The sequence below is a fragment of the Amblyomma maculatum genome, chromosome 10, assembly GCF_055883805.1.
Source record: "Amblyomma maculatum isolate TAMU_Amacu chromosome 10, ASM5588380v1, whole genome shotgun sequence".
Taxonomy (NCBI): Eukaryota; Metazoa; Arthropoda; class Arachnida; order Ixodida; family Ixodidae; genus Amblyomma; species Amblyomma maculatum.
In genome coordinates this window covers 37865792-37882013 of record NC_139353.1, presented here as the reverse complement: position 1 = coordinate 37882013, position 16222 = coordinate 37865792, and the positions used below count along the sequence as shown (strand labels likewise).

Sequence of the window (16222 nt, the reverse complement as noted above, 5' to 3'; positions counted from 1 at the left end):
TGCGCGCTATTGGAAGCAAGCCATCTTCGTTTAGATGAAAGGAACTGTGCGGTGCTGGATAAAATTATTTGGCACTAGCATTGCCTCGAAGTTTACACATAATGATTTTTCACAATATTTCGTCATTAAAAATACATTTTTTTGTGTTAGGTGGGAAGCTATACGGTAACTCGCGCCTCTCATTTACCATTGAATACGCGTTGCGCATAAACCGCAAGTTCTTCAATGTTCGAGCGCTTTTCGGAACGGGGTAGAGGGGCAGAGCGTCACGCTTGTCGCCATTTTTGGGCTCTCTTTAAGCGCCCTTCTCATTTCTGGAAATCTTGAGCATGACAACGTAAGAGCGCGTCGCGCTGTGAAAGGTAGCTCTTTATCACCCTTCGTCAGAAAGCCTATTCTAAAGCAATATTCTAGAAAGCCTTGATGGTGCTAGCTGGAAGCTTGACAGTTGTGTAGTGCGCCCGCTTCTGCACTCCACAAAAGATTGTATCCAATTTCGTAAATGGAATTGAGGCCACGTGTGCCTTGCTAATATCATCTCCTGCATTGTTTGCATTTTGATAACGTTCAACTCCGACGTTTCGCTAAGTATCATTGTCCTTCGTCTCCTTGTCAGCTACGCATGATCCGCCAAGTTGAAGGGCACTCGACACTGAGGTGCACTGGAAGAAAACAACGCACAACGTTTTCTGCATTCAACAATTCAATATAGGAAACCATAACCCTGTGTAAGCAACACGAATTCTTCTATAGAATTGGTCGCACTCAAAGAGAACGTGATAATCAATAGGTGTACACAATAAAAGTTAAAATGGCTTTATTAATGCCCCAATATCTGTTTTAGAATGCGCATAGGCTCATCACAACCTTCCGTACTTATTTCGCGAAAATCATTAAAAATACTATAATTACTTAAAGAGAATATTCCAGTTTTGTGCGTCAATTTATTGGCTCGTCTGGCGCACATTCTTCATGGCACTGCTGCGAAGAATTGAACCTGTTGTGTTTAGGCCAGTATCTAGCACCCACGCTGTATCTTGTACCTACGCACGTGCCTTCTTCAAGTAAGTAAGTGTAACCTTTGATGCCCGTTTTACGTCCGTTTTTTGGTGTCAGGCAAGGGGAAAATGCTGCAAAGTAAAATATATATATTATTAGATTATGATCGTCTTTAGGACGAGTTAAGGCAAGTGCAAGGATATACAAAATAAAAGGTAACGTACCAAGGGTTGAGGGTAGCCCTGAATCGCTATAGCCTACTCTCCAGGAAGAAAACGTGTCTTTTTGCAGACGAAAACAGCTCTAGTGGTCGAGATGCTTTCTAGGGGCCAAGTCTTTCTATGCCACTTTATTCTCCTCTGTCAGTTAAAGGAAGAGCTTGGTTGCGGCCGCGTGCTGACCCTGGCGTAAACCGGTGGCATGTTTTATGGGTGGGTCGCGGACTGCTGTTGCCAAGAAAGTGTTATACTTCAGGGTGCTGCTGCAGGGTTTTCTATTCTGGCTTGTTGGATGGTTCATATAGAAGTTCGCAATGTGCTTCCCTTCGTAAAGGGAAGCACATTGCGTTCAGTGAAAGATGCGGTCAGCTTATGTGTGGTGGTCTACATCGGCGACTACAGGCGACTACAGAAACTGTTATACTTCAGGGTGCTGCTGCAGGGTTTTCTTTTCTGGCCTGTTGGATGGCTCATTTAGAAGTTCGCAATGTGCTTCCTTTTGTAAAAGGAAGCACACTGCGTTCTGTGAAAGATGCTGTCAGCTTATGTGTGATGGTCTACATCGGCGACTACAGGAGGAAAGATGCAATTGTGTCACTTTCTTGTTTCCCGTTTGATGTCGAACAATGACAGAAGCGGAGACACGTCATCCTCCGAAAAGAAGTTCGTGGTCTCTGATTTGAGTCCTAAACGCCAGTTTCTCTAAAATATTGCGGCACCATGGACATCGTTCGATACGATAAGATCGTAGTCCATGGAAAAGTTGGTTCTTCAAAAACCTGTCCAAGTCAACCTTGTAGTTCTTGCAAAATTATCCGGAAGCTTCTGGCGGTAAATGAACAGGACGAAGCCACGCCTTAAGCTATCTCCAAAGTTAGCAATATTTGATTCTTTCTGAAATGGCGCCTAAGCTTCTTGAGAGCGATTGTCCATGCAAAATGCCCAGCTATCCCAAGCAATACATAAAAGCTTATATGTTGTGGCTGTAATTTTGCCTTTTGTATTATATTACCGCCGGCGGTTGTACTGTTTGTTTACGCTCAAAATTCGCCGGTATACAGGTTGATCACTTGCAAAACGAGATGCAGCAAGATATACCTTGATCAATTTAAGTCATGCCCCACTGCTTGTATGACATTGTATGACATTGTATGACATTTTAACAGTTGCTTTTGGCATCTTGTCTCGATGGTGGCCTGCAAAGTTCAAATAGAGTGTGGCCGAGAGGGGTAGCATTTCTTTCTTTTAAGACCGCCAAGCACTTTCTAGCCCTCGGCACCACCGTGTGAACGCTTTGTTCGTGGGCACTTTTGAACTTCACCTTGCGTATTTGTTTGAGCAATTGGATCTTTTCCATGCTTCTAAACCGGCGTCACCAGTATGTGAGAGCATGTGAGTAAAGCGTTCATTATATGTGAGGTCGGTGTTCGCATTATATTTTAAGCATGTGCAGCGCCGATGAAAGGGGGGGATGTGAAATTTGAGAAATTATTTTACATCGCTAAGGTAAAGGCTGCGGTACAGTTGTGTCAGGCTCACATAAGCACGCAGCAATTAAGTACGGCGTTATATGGAAGGGGTCAGGAAAGTTAGTGACACCATCAAATAGCAATTTAATTTTAGCATTAGTGAAACACGGTCGAAAAAATGGTACAACTACACTCGATTATGCATAATAAGAAATAAAAACGTGTACATGAGTAATTTCTCGCTGCTGCCCAAGAGTCGCGAGCGAAACAGAATGCACTGGGCATTCAGTTTCGTACTCTCAATCGCTTATCTTCGTTTAAAAGTCCACTTTAATCCTAAGCCAGCTAGTGCGGTGCATGCTGCAAGATGAAGCAAGGTATCACTAAACCGGTCTTCAGGACAAACTGCGACCACACCAGCAAGCCTAGCGAGCAACGCAAGCACAGTGTGAGTCAATTGAGTGCTGTCTACGAAACTTGACTTTTGCGTTACTCGCTGAGTACTGCACGTTCATTTCAATTTTTTATAGCAATTTCTATTCAGGTTGATGAGCACTCCACATGGATCGACGACGTTTCATCTTCCCAATATAAGCATGAAAAATATCCTCGCATCAGCCAAACTAAACGGGTAGGAACCAGCTGGGGATCTGCCGGTGGCGCTTTCTTTATATGAGCTTTATGCGGACCCCAATCACAGACCTGCCGCTAATACAGGACCTCGGCTTTAGTTACACGAAAGTACAATAGAAAAGCACAGACAAGAAAGTGAGAATTCCAGCTGCAGTGACAACTTACGCAGCTTGAATATTAGACCGAGCGCAGATCCTCGAGCGTCGGTGCCCGAACCAAATTTCACTGTGAGTTTTGTGGCCATTAAAAGAATTGAAGGGCTCTTCTAGCGGTCGCAGTCTATTCTCAATTCTTGTGCTATTTATTGTCAAGCTAATTAGCTTGAATAAAGTCGCGTTTAGATTAAGGCTTATTATGGTCATCATTCGATAAGCTTGAAAAACCACTTATTATTTATTCATCCTTGACTTCAAAGTTAAAGTTATATGCTTGGTGTATACCACTTTTTGCACGTATACCAGCTTTTTATATTCATTTGGTGCACACATTTTCGTTTGACTTGGTACGATTTTAGGGTTGCAGGCATGTTATTAGATTTTATTGTTAAGATAAATTAATTGAATATTTTTACCTATATGTAAATTATTACTCATGTTTGCATCCGCTTTATATATAAAAACTAGTCACATCTCGATTTCAGAAATTTTGCTATTGGCTAGCTGGATAGCTGTACAACGCATACCTTAAAACTTAGTGCCCATGCATTTTGTTAACAATCATTACGTTTAAAGGCGCCGTCACTTGAAAAATTGGCTGCAGATATTTATATTGAATAGTTAAACATGAAGACGGCCTAGATAAAAACTGTAGTCACAAAGGCTTTTAGAAATTTGAGCGCCGCCAACGCAAGCAAAGATGTTTGACATCCGACTTTGGCTTTGTGGCCCTTCTGTCCTGTATTCGTTAGCTGGAATGTTCTTCAAGAATAATAAAACCGGTTGCTTGTAAAAGATATTTCATGCTGTAGGATAAGAAAGCTCACAATTCGTCTAAAATATAGCGGCAATTAGTTTTAAAAAGCTCCTCCCACTGTATACTTTCTATTGATAACGGAGAAGCGACAAGTTGATGCAATGTTACCAGCACTGCATGTAACATTTCAATGGTGGCTGCTGGCTGTCAATAGACCTATTATGTTGCTTCTTTACTAGCAAACTCAATGTTATATGTGCATTGTAACCAAGAAAGCATTTTGGTTTGTCGATCAGAGGTCCTTAGTATCCGATACTGCGCTGAATTATCTGAATAATGCGGTCCTGCGAGCAAAATAAAAACAAGAGTAAAGACCCGCGAAAGTACTAATCAGCAGTAATAATCCAGAGCCCATGAAGTCTTCCCAATTCTCCACATCTGGCAGGTAAAAGAAATGACTAATTTAAACAGTGGTAGAAAGCAAACCAAGATACATTGTTGGGCGAGTTGGTAAACATCCATTATTAATTCATAAGCAGTGCGAACCAGAAGACACAGGACAAGATACAAGGAAGCCACAGTACTCAGCGCTTGTACTGTGGCTTTCTTGTATCTTGTCCTGTGTCTTCTAGTTCGCGCTGTAGAAAGGAAACAATATCTCACTAAACTACTTAATTAGAGATTGTAATAAAGGAGGGTGACTTAACTAGTGTCAATATTTTATAAGCTACTCGCATCTAGATAATAAAATACTAATACCCGTCGCAGCATCAATTGAGAAGCCAGGTGCGAGGAGGTAAAAGGTTTTTCTTTGCAGTGTTTCTCCGGACACTGGGTAGCGCCTTTTTGTTCATACGACTGTTACAGTGACGGCTATAGCTTCGAAAAGCTATTCTCGTAGAAAGCATGTTAAAACAAATATTAGTCAATTCATCCCTTGCATTTGTTGAAGGAGGACTACGAAACCATCACGCTGTGCGGCCCTCTACCCTTAGTCTAGTTTCGTACCGTGATGTCCCGAAAAAAATAATGGTGACCAATTCATTTCATAAAATACGCCCGCTTTCTCTTGAGAGTGACGACGGAATTGGTGGGCTGATAGTATTTTGGTCCTTGTTGGTAAATATCATCGTAGCATGTCAGAGCTTACAGTTTTGTCAACAATCACTTGTTGTAATGGAAGTCATTTTGTGCCACTTTCATCTATATTGAACTCTTACGGGCTCGGTTATTTTCGACGAAGAATGCATTAACATATGATATGAGACGACTAAAAACAAATTCTTCATTGCCTCGTTTCAGAGCCCGTAGTTGGATAAATGCACAAATCGCTCCAACACTGATGTTTGTCAGAAGAACAGAAAGCACTAATGAAAGTAAAAAAATGCAAACGAACTCACGCATGCATTTCTTCATACAGTCCTTTCGCTCTGAGAAATTGTTTCCGTTTGTGTTTCCGCAGGTTACAGGAATGAACGATACGCATTTGTCCTTTTCTTGGTCGTAATAGTACCGTATTTCGTATCCGGGACGTCCGCAGTGCTGTCCATTTTTATTTTTTTGCAGGTGACATATTGTTTCAAAACCTAAATATATTTTGCAGCGATTAGCATTGCCTTTCACTTTAGCGTAACAAAATCAAGACCAGGAAGAAAAACGTGCAATACGCAACCAGATATATCAGTACTGGTTGCGATGACCGGCTAAAATGTTTTTTTTCCTTGAGCTTAGATAAAAGATTTAAATAGACGCTACGGCAATTTTTCATTTCTCCCCCAAAAAAGCAATTGATATTATAGTAATGTCCGGTGGGTGCTGACAGAAGGTCGAAAGACAGCATGCTTTTTACCATTCTTAAACTGAGAAATGCGGCGATGATCGTTCAGACCAAACTACACCCAAAAACAAGCTTTCAAATACATACACAAAAACAGAAGGACCAATGTTTGAGACATAACTTCCTTCCTTAAAATGTATGGCATCATTGTGTTAACGGCTTCTGTCTGCGGTTCCTTGAGCAGATACTCTGTCTCGTAATGCAACTTGCTACTCGCCTAATGATGCAATCAATTTCTGTTTGGCGTAAATTGTTTCACACGCCTATTACGAAACATTTGCGAGCTGTCACGTTATGTGAAAGACCACCTCCAACAGCAGTGAAGCAACGGTTTATCCAAGTGGTGTGAATATACCTGCGTGGCTTATAGGTAGCTCGTCAGACGAAGGAGCAAAGAGTTCTGGCGGTAAAAATTGAATCGTACATTTTCAACTAGTGTAGCTACCCTAGTGGGAACGTGCTCTCAGCTGGGCTACGTAATCTGGCCTCGTGCTGTCACAAGACTCGTCGATTGCTGGCCATGCCGACTGCCACCTGTCGGAGGCACACTTAAGGTTCTTCTCTTCCTACGCATAAAATTCTAGCGCCGAGTTCGACGTCACCCTATTCTCTAGAGAACAAGGTTGTTACCCTGCTCTCGGTAAAGTGGTCAAAACAATCAAAACGAGTGATGTTTGGTTTGGTTTGGTATAGGGGATTTAGCATCACAAAGCGACTGAGGCTATGAACTGGCTGGCCGGCCAGCCCTTAGTGAGGCTCCAGAAATTGCGACCACCTGGTGTTCCTTAACGTGCACTGGCATCGCGCAGCCCACGAGTGGCTTACTTTCGCTTTCATCGAAAAGCAGCCGGCTCGGCCTGGATTCAATCCCGCATTCTTGGACAAAGCAGTCGAGCGCTTTAATTGCTGCGCTATCACTGCGTGGTGTGTGCGTAAGTGAGGTACCGAGGATTAGGCAAAGCCTACACTTTAATAATAATAATAATAATAATAATAATAATAATAATAATAATAATAATAATAATAATAATAATAATAATTAATCAATCTTTATTTAATGTGCGCAGGAACAACCATGTGGTCTTCGTGCTGCAGCACAAATAAAAAAAAAGAAACAAAAATTAAAATGCACAAACATGTTTACACACACAGAGAGAACACAAAAGAAGAAATAAATAATACATGAAATGAAACTGACAGAAAAAGTATCACGGAAAGTTATCAATAAATGAGTAGCATCACTTATATACACAGTGAGAGAATTTTTGAGCACATAAGGAAAGAAAAAAAAAGAACGGTAGATAAAAGAGAAAAAAAAACAACAACAACAAATAACTGACATTGACTGTAGTAATATAGAAATATACATAAAATAAGCAACCATTTCAGGCGCAACAAGTGCATGGTACTTAAAACACAGGCTAGAAATTCCGAATAATACAATAAAGAAATAGCATTGAACATGGGACAGTAAGATTCGAATATAAAGTTTAAAGTTGAAATATAAGTAAGAAACGGATAAAAAGCAGTTCAAGATACAGACAGCATTGAAGAGGAGAAAAAACAAAAAGTGAAGTAAATACAATATTAAGGCTAGAAAGTGGCAGTTATATGTGACAAAGTACTATTTAGAAAGTAAGTGAACAGAGCGAGTTTTGGAAAATGTCAAGGTGAGGACAAAGAGAGTTAAATAACCACTGCATCCTGTCCAGAGGGGAGTGGGAATGAAGAGGAGAAACCTGAAATGGTATGAATTCCCTCATGCTCTTTTGCGGAACGCGCAGCAGGATGTACTCTAAGAGCTGAGGGCACATAATGTGGCCGTGAAGGAGTTTGTACAGAAATATGATATCAAGTCTGATACGACGGCAGTGAAGGGAAGGAAGATTCAATTGGGCGCTCCTGGTGGAGCGAGAGGGGGAAGTTGCGCTAGGAAAGCGATAATGAAATATCCGTAAAAACTTCTTTTGTACTCTGTCAACCTTGTCCAAGTTCGATTTGCAAGTGCCATTCCAAACAACCGACGCATACTCTAAGAGCGGTAAGCATGTGGACAGGTACAGTTTTAGGAACGGAAGTGGAGTATAGAACTCTCTTGAAAGTCTGCAAACGAATCCGAGTGTGCGCATAGCCCGCTGATCAATGCGTTTAGTGTGAGAGGAGAAGCTGAGGGTGCGGTCAAAAAGTACACCAAGGTCATTAATTTCATCAACCCTGTCCAACAGCACAGAATTCACAGAATAATGGTAGAGAAAGCTATGTGTTTTACGAGTAAAGGACACAACCCTAGTTTTGGAAGAATTGAGGGTAAGTCGATTCTTCGCACACCAATCAGAAAAAGCAGATATGTTCGATTGCAACAACAAGCAATCTTGAAAAGAGTGTATTACCTTGAATATTTTGATATCATCAGCATAAAGAAGAAACGAGGAGTTCTTTATCGCAGAGGAAACATCATTAATAAAAACGGAGAGGAGAAGCGGGCCTAGTACTGAACCTTGAGGAACTCCACTCGTTGCAGGGTAAACGAAAGAAGTCTGTCCATTGACACTGACAAAACAGAAGCGATCAAGGAGATAGTTGCGTAGGAGAGCTACGAGTGGGACTTCAACGCCAGAGAGTAGAAGTTTTTCAAGAAGTAGTGAGTGAGTAACAACGTCGAAAGCTTTTGCTCATATCACAGTACACAGTGTCAACCTGACCCCTCTGAAGGACTGCTGCAGAGGCATACGTCATAAACGTGACTAGGTTGGTAGAAGTAGAGCGACCCGACATGAAGCCATGTTGATTCGGTACTATGATATGTTTGAGATGGAAGGAAAGTACGCTGTGCAAAGCTAATTCGAAAAGCTTAGAGGTTGCACATAGAAGTCGGGCGATAATTGGAAACATCAGATTTGTTTCCAGACTTGAAGAGAGGAAACACGCGTGCCATTTTCCACACGCGAGGAAAGGCAGCATTTTTTAAACAGTTATTAAATATGGTAGTCAGTACTGGTACAAAGATATAACTGAAGGCTTTTATTATGGCGGCTGGAATGCCATCAGGTCCAGGAGACAAAGATGGTCTCAGACGCTTAAGACTCTCAGTTATCAACTCCTCGTCAAAGAGAATGGAATTAGATAGTGCACCAGATGGGAGGCAAACGGAATCACAATGTGGATGTTTGTAAACGGAGGAAAAATGTTGGGCAAAACTGTCGGCAACATCCCGAATTTCCGACCCCTGAGAGTCAATTAAGCTGATACTCAAATCTGATTTAATGGAACGCTTGCGAACGTAACGTCAGAACTGACTAGGACGATTTGAGGCACTCCTCTCTAAAGACTCAAGATAGGAGTCGTAGTCCCGCTTGTATAAGCGTTTGCAAAGAGAACGCACACGGCGAAACTCATCTGCCCAATTGTGAAACCCAGGGCGTTTCGCTTTACGATGGGCCCGTTCCCTGAGTTTTAACGCCGTTATTAGTTCCCTTGAAAACCAGGAAGGGAACTTCCTACGCATAGGAGTATGCAAAGGTATGCACCGACGCATACCATCAAGAACTATTTCTGTAAAGCGACTGACTTGTCCATCTGAATCATTAATGTCATTTAAAAGGGACTAGTCGACGGAAGAGAAGGAATTGAAAAGGCCAGCATAATCACCAAGCGCATACGCGAAACGGGGCGAATTCCTCACCCGATCTGAATTAGTAGAAGGTGAGACAGAGAATATTGAGGGACGCGATTAAATCCCTTGCATATTTACTGGAGCGCGACGCATGGTGACGTGAGCACGCCGGGAACTATGCGTCGACTCCTTTATTCTATTCTACGTGTGAGTCCGCGCAGCCTGCGACAGCGCATGTTTTAAGTTTAGGAGGCACAGCCCTGTTGATGGCGACAGCACCGCTATAGTATTTTCCCTCCAGTTCGAAAGGTTACAACTAGGCAACAAAGGCACATTCCTAGAGCTTGGTTAAAACGGGGTCTATATCTGTGTTGGGGGTCTTTAGCATGAGGCGGTAGCTTATGATTACGCTGTGTGCATGGCAGAAAACGTCAGCAGAAATGAATTGGATAGGTATTGTGCGAGTAAAAAATTTACTGTAGAGGAAGGAGGATCACATGAACGTATATACTAACCCTGTCACGTCTAACGGCTTAAATTGAAGGTTAATTGTCCAGCTGAGTGTTTACGCCTTAGAGTTAAGACCTCCGTGTTTTGAAAACCTCGCTTTATGGTAGTGAGCGAAACATTACGGGCATGCCTATGGCAAGTGGTAGCTGCAAGTGACACAGCCGGCCACCAGAGGCACCTTTAAGGGCTAGAAGCTGCCCGGATGCCCCCTGCGCCCAGGCTGAATACAGACAGACAGAGACACATGAATCCAGAGAGAAGCATATTTGCTTCATTGCCTATCATGAATATACTACGAACGCAGCGCTAATGTACCTCTTCTTTATTCAGAGAGGAATTGTAATTTCGCTGTCATTACATGTTTATTCCACAACTTAGTCTGCCCTTGCGGGGTACAACAAACAACTAGCGCATAATCATAAATGGCTGAAATGTTGAAAACGAGCATTTCAATGAAAACTTGAAAACACTTTGTGCGTTAATGCACGGCACCGCGTTTGCAATGATTTTGCAAGCCTCGCTGATGCAAGAGCGTGGGCCGCAAAACACGAAATTCAACTGCTTTATTGACTTTATTGCTTCTGGAAGCAAAAACACTATACACTATACACTATACACTTGCCGCTTCCTTATTTTAGTTTTTTTGTTTTCTTTTTCTATCCGCTGTGAAATGACAAATCCTGGCTGGCAATCGCGCTGCAGACCCATGCTGGGGAGCCAGAGAGTGAGCTTACAGAACGACTCGCCAATAGTGTGGCCGGCGTCTGCTTCGTATAGCCATTCTTCTTTCTCTACAACTCTACAATTTGTGCGCTGGCAAGGCAGAATATGCAGTTTCCAAAATTCTGAGGGAAGGTTGAAGCGCATGTACATACAAGAACCGAATGAGCTAGTCATAGTAGTGAGAAAGCAAGAACAAAATGATCTTGTGTGAATTAGCTCTGCTTACCATACCCCTTTTTACAAAACGTTATAATTCGGTATCGTTTTATAACAAATCGTGAAATGCACAGGGGACCACTCGTTTTCTGAAAGCACAAAATGAGTGCAATCACTCCAGAATCGGCTTGAAGCAGATGTGAACGCACGATTTCTGACTGGTCATGAACGCTGCCAATACATACAGTAATATCCGCTCTTTCTACAACTGTCTGGTATTAACCTGCAAGGGTGGGCAGGCTCAGCGAATAAAACATCCAATTACATTCGATGAAAGCACGAGTCAGTACAGGATGCAAGTCTTCATGAAGGTCAAGTCGTCAAAAGAACGATGCGATACAACTGTCAGCGAGTTAATAGGCTCTACATATTATTATGGTGGCAAAGATAGACGGTGCTTAATGGCTATGCCTTGATTATATACCTTCAAACAATGTAAGAAGAGAGACGTTTGTCACCGTCACTCAGTTTATGCCTTGCCTGTACAAAACTTTAGGTGGAGAAACGTGACCGCTGGAAAATCGCCTTTAATACTCCAGGTAGTTTGTACGAATAAAGGTTCTTTCATTGTACCTGATCTATTCTCCTTCAGTCTTCCTCGCGCTATAGCGTGTTCGAGGACAGCATTTATAAACACTTCATAGATAATATGAATACTTTGTGCGCTATCCTTCTAGATTTTCATAAGGAGCCTGGCAGTGATTCTTAGCTTAAAGAAATATTTATGTAATTTTAGTTATACAGCAATGATATTTGTTGCACATGTTTATAGAGAAAGGAATGCTGAGAAAAAAACGCCCTTCTCACTCAAAACATATATTTTAAGAATTCATGAAACTTAGCTCGAACACTCTCTATAGAGAGGTTGTATATATTTGAAGAGTGTTTTTATAGCCTTATCTATAACGTGTGTATAACCTCTTCTAGCATTGCCTTTGGAAAATATTTTGTAGACGTTTGTGTCCCTGATGCCTATGCTTGTCCTGAATCACAAGCTATTACCTAATCAAATACTTACAGCCAAACCACAGTAGGCTAATAGGTACGTTAATACTTTGTGATTGACGAGCAGTTTCTTAGGGATAAATAAAAGCCCACCGGCCTTCTAATGACTGTTACGCTGAATGTCGTGAACCATTAGAGAGGAAGCATGGTCAGTTTTTCTAGCCGTACCTTCAAAATCTACTGCTACCTTATCGTTAACTGCTGGCTTTCGTTTTTTTTTTTTTATTTTGGTCTGAATCTTTCTTTTCTTTTCCTAAATTTTGGCAGTGCGCATAACGACACACAGCAGAAGCACTGCAGTTTCTCTCATTACCCTCGTGATGCCTGCTATTGTATCTCTCTTTCTATGAGTCTTCAGTGGCATTAAATACTTTATCCATATTCTGAACGCCATTTTCTTTCTTCTGACATTTTCCGACACCATTTTATAGTACTCTTATTTGTTGTATTTCAATGCACTGGCGTGCTTTTATTTGTTTTCCCTCTGAGTGGAATTTCTGCTGTCTCTCGGTGATGCGCTCTGCTAAGACGTTGTATTTCCTGCTGGTCGGGCTCGCCGCATACCCAGGCATATTTTAGGTCCCTCTGTAAACTCCTGCTTTCACAAGGCCGACTCATGAGAACCGCACAACGTCTTCTAAGTGTCGAGGCCAACGGAGTCCTGAACAGAGGACTGCTGGCCACTGCTCTTTCCTAACGCGCTACACCCAATCCCTAATTTTCCCAAATAAAATGTATCGGTCAATCAATTGGATGCTCTGCACAATAACGCCAACGAAAGCTGCATCCGGGGATCCCATGCCGCTATAGTATCTTCACTCATCTCCTAAGTTTACTCTCCGCTCAAAATCCAGTTAAAACAGTGCCAACCTCCCCATTGATACCAGGCAACAACTGTAATCTACAGGTTTCCGTTCGCGGGCTAAAACCTAGTTCCTCAAAGGAAGCCATCTTCTCGTTTCTAGCAGTGGCAGCCATGCTCTGATCTTCTCTTTTCACTACAAGTAGAGAGGCTGCATTTTTCTGTTTCCATGTGCCACCCATAAGAGATGGATCTCGGACGATTCACAGAACAGAACAAAGGGTGCCTTGTCACCATATGGTAGTCGTTATGAAATGCAATAAATTATTGCACTCTCTGCAATGAAAACAAAAACAAAATTAACGTTGCTGGCTCACCTTCACTCCGGGAATTATCCGCCATTGCTATCATCATTCTGTCTCCTTTTGGTACTAATCCTGCAGCACCAAATAGTTTTAAGTGCAATGCGGTTTCTTTGAAGCGAACTGTTTATTAGACGCCAGAATACAAAATGGGAGTATTTTTCAGGGGTAAAACGTAACGTTAAACCAAACTGATCAGCCCGTATGCACAATGTATTCCAGTGAGTTGGGAAAGGGTGAACATGCTGCGATATCAGCAATAAACTCATTGCTCCAAATCGCACCTTAGGCATGAGGAAGCAAATATTCGAAGAGAAAAATCACTATTTTTAAATTAGGTTTCTCATTGTGTTGCTGCCTGCTACCGACTTCACTTATATAATAAATTAGTCTTCAAGGACAGGAAAATAGTCTTCAAGGCCTAGAAACCAACCAACCAACTAAAGTCGGCTCGCGCGCTGTGTTCGGAACTCTGACTGCTCCTACAGCTTAGCTCTGCCGTTCACGTCTTGCCCTGTTGTCCGCGACAATATGGAGGAAGGGTGTGGCGTAACTTATGCAGCTGGCGATTTAAGCCTGCATCATCTTTAGAAGGCTGCGTTCTTTGAGGCCGTGGCCTCTGAGCACAACTCTCCTAAAATGCCCGTTACCTTCGCCACGTAATTTTCCAGTTTCCTTATGGTGTTTGTATTTTGGCCATTGGTTGGAACAAACATACACGATATTCTGATTTCATCGACTCGAGGGACAAGATAATCTTCGACTTTGATTTTTATGCCTGCCTCTTCCTTTTCGTGCTTTTTTCGTTTTAATGATAAATCGCCTGGTGACGTCCTAACCTGTTGTGACGGTACATCGAGCGGCCCTTGTCGAACACAACCAGCGTAAAATTTCGAGGTGGCTGCTACTGGCCCTACGGGGCTGGGACTGCTAGGTCACCACCGCTTGCGGCGGGGGCTAGCCTACCACCGAAACTTTATCCCTTGTAGTTTTCATTCTCGTGAATATAGGTAATAAGTAGCACCTTACTTCGACAGGATTAAGTGGCACACGAGGACACGCTGTGCGTGCATCAATTTCCCCTCTTTCTGGAGACCTTCAAGGGTCTCCTTAAGGATTTGTTTAAATGTTTTGGAGGTGTTATGTTTTCGTATTTAAAAAAAATGTTTTGACGTACAGCTGTCTCACGGCTTTAGCTACATATAGTTACTGCGATTAATAATAGCGATCGCTCTCTCTTTATCATTTGTTTCATGATTATATCACGGCGCCTGTACAGATCCTCTAAAGCTTTACTTTCCCTATGAGAGAGGTTAATGTGAAATTCTTTCCGATGTTTATAGGCGTCGAGCACGTCCTGTTGTACTGTTGCAATGCACATATGTCAAGATGTTTATCATGTGCAGGAGATGGAGACCAATGCGAAATACTGGGTAAGGCAGTGAATGCTTCTTCTTGGCGCGGGCGGTCGTGAAAATATTCCCATTATCTCTTGTTGCGGGCAAAGTTGTTCAAATCCTAGATCAATTGAAATTAATTATACCCTTCGGTTGCTGGACAAACAACTACGGCCTCGTGAGCGAACGCTCCTTTCGGCATAGCTGAGTGCGCAGCAATAAATATTTACTATTGAATTATTAGGATACGGGCAATGATTCGCGGTCCTTGTCAGAAGAAATTGAAGCATGAATTCCGAAAGAGGGGGGACACGGATTCCATCACGCACAAACGTTTGTGTTTTTACTTCGAACTGTGTGGCATTCTTCTGTAACTGATAATATGATAAAGAATTCACCTCGTCTTGACTAAGTATGTGGAATAAGCTTCTTTCCTTGTTTAAAAAGGCATTAGCGCTGTATTTATATCGGTTTAAAGCGATGCGAATTATTGCCGAAGATTTCGGACGATGTTACGTCCAATTTCTTCCGGCCTTTCCCTGACTCTTGCGGCGCGGCGGGTTTAAGTTAAGGGAGAGTACCCTAGGTATGACAGAGGCATTGTTACAACGGCTCAAGGCGGATGCATGCACTTCATAGCGGACACGTTTATCGGGTAGTTTTGTAGCGAAAATAAAGTTCTTAGACAGAGTTGTGGGTAGACCCGGAGAGTCAATCCTGGCTGCCGTTGAGAGCGCTTTAGGTGGACTTCTTACTAAGAGGGTAGCGGCGAGGTGTACCCTTCGTTCGTATCACTGTTGGAGAAATCGGCCACAGTGCCTTCAGAGGGGGAAAGTCCTTTTCAGTCAAGGCGGGAGGCGTGGAGGAAAGTGTCTTGTTCCGTCGTCCTGTTTTTGGTGGCTGGGAAGATGAGCGCAGTGGGCTCTTTGACCAGTCTTCGCTTTGCAGCTCCGATGACACCAGGTCGTTTAAAGATGTTTGTCACGAAATCGGCGCACATTTTTACTAAGCCGGCGCGGCGCGAGGCCCACGCGTCGCCGCATCAAAACCTCCACAAGGTTCTAGAAAAACCTCCTTCCCCGCGCGAGAGCGCGCGTAGCTTTGTACGCGTCGCCGTCACTCTCTTTCTCATCACCCGGCGATGATGGTGATTCATCAGTCCAGTAAATGCCAGACCTCTCCAGAAAATTCTATGGTACCTAGCCAATGACGACGCGCGGCTCGACGGGAGGAAAAGGGAGCGCTCTAACCAGCGAAGTTAAGTGTGTGTGTGCGCTAGCCTTGGCGCGCCTTAACAGACAGACGCGGCGCGCCCTATTTATGAAGGCCCTGCCGCTTGTGTAGTCAGTCAGTCATTAGTTGCGGCGTGTTCGCAAGTGCGACAACTGGACTCCCGGGGATCACCTGTTACTGGCAAGCCCCCGGACCTGCGAAGAAGCGGCGCTCGTCTTGCATGGCGGCAACATCTGACTTTCGAGGTGTCGGACTGCAACAGTGCCCGGTGAACAAATTGGTGTTTGTTTATG

At 43.0% G+C, this 16222-nt stretch overlaps 1 long non-coding RNA gene across 1 annotated transcript in view; it reads right to left on the bottom strand.

The window, feature by feature from the left end:
- Positions 1–798: 798 nt before the first annotated feature.
- The window catches only part of LOC146176195 (uncharacterized), an 18098-nt gene continuing 2674 nt past the window's right edge, over positions 799–16222 (bottom strand). Inside the window, exons 2-4 of the long non-coding RNA XR_014701166.1 lie at positions 13315–13374; positions 5632–5817; positions 799–1130 (exon numbers count right to left, since the gene is read on the bottom strand). This is a non-coding gene — a long non-coding RNA (uncharacterized LOC146176195). The remainder of the gene's footprint in view (positions 1131–5631; positions 5818–13314; positions 13375–16222) is intronic.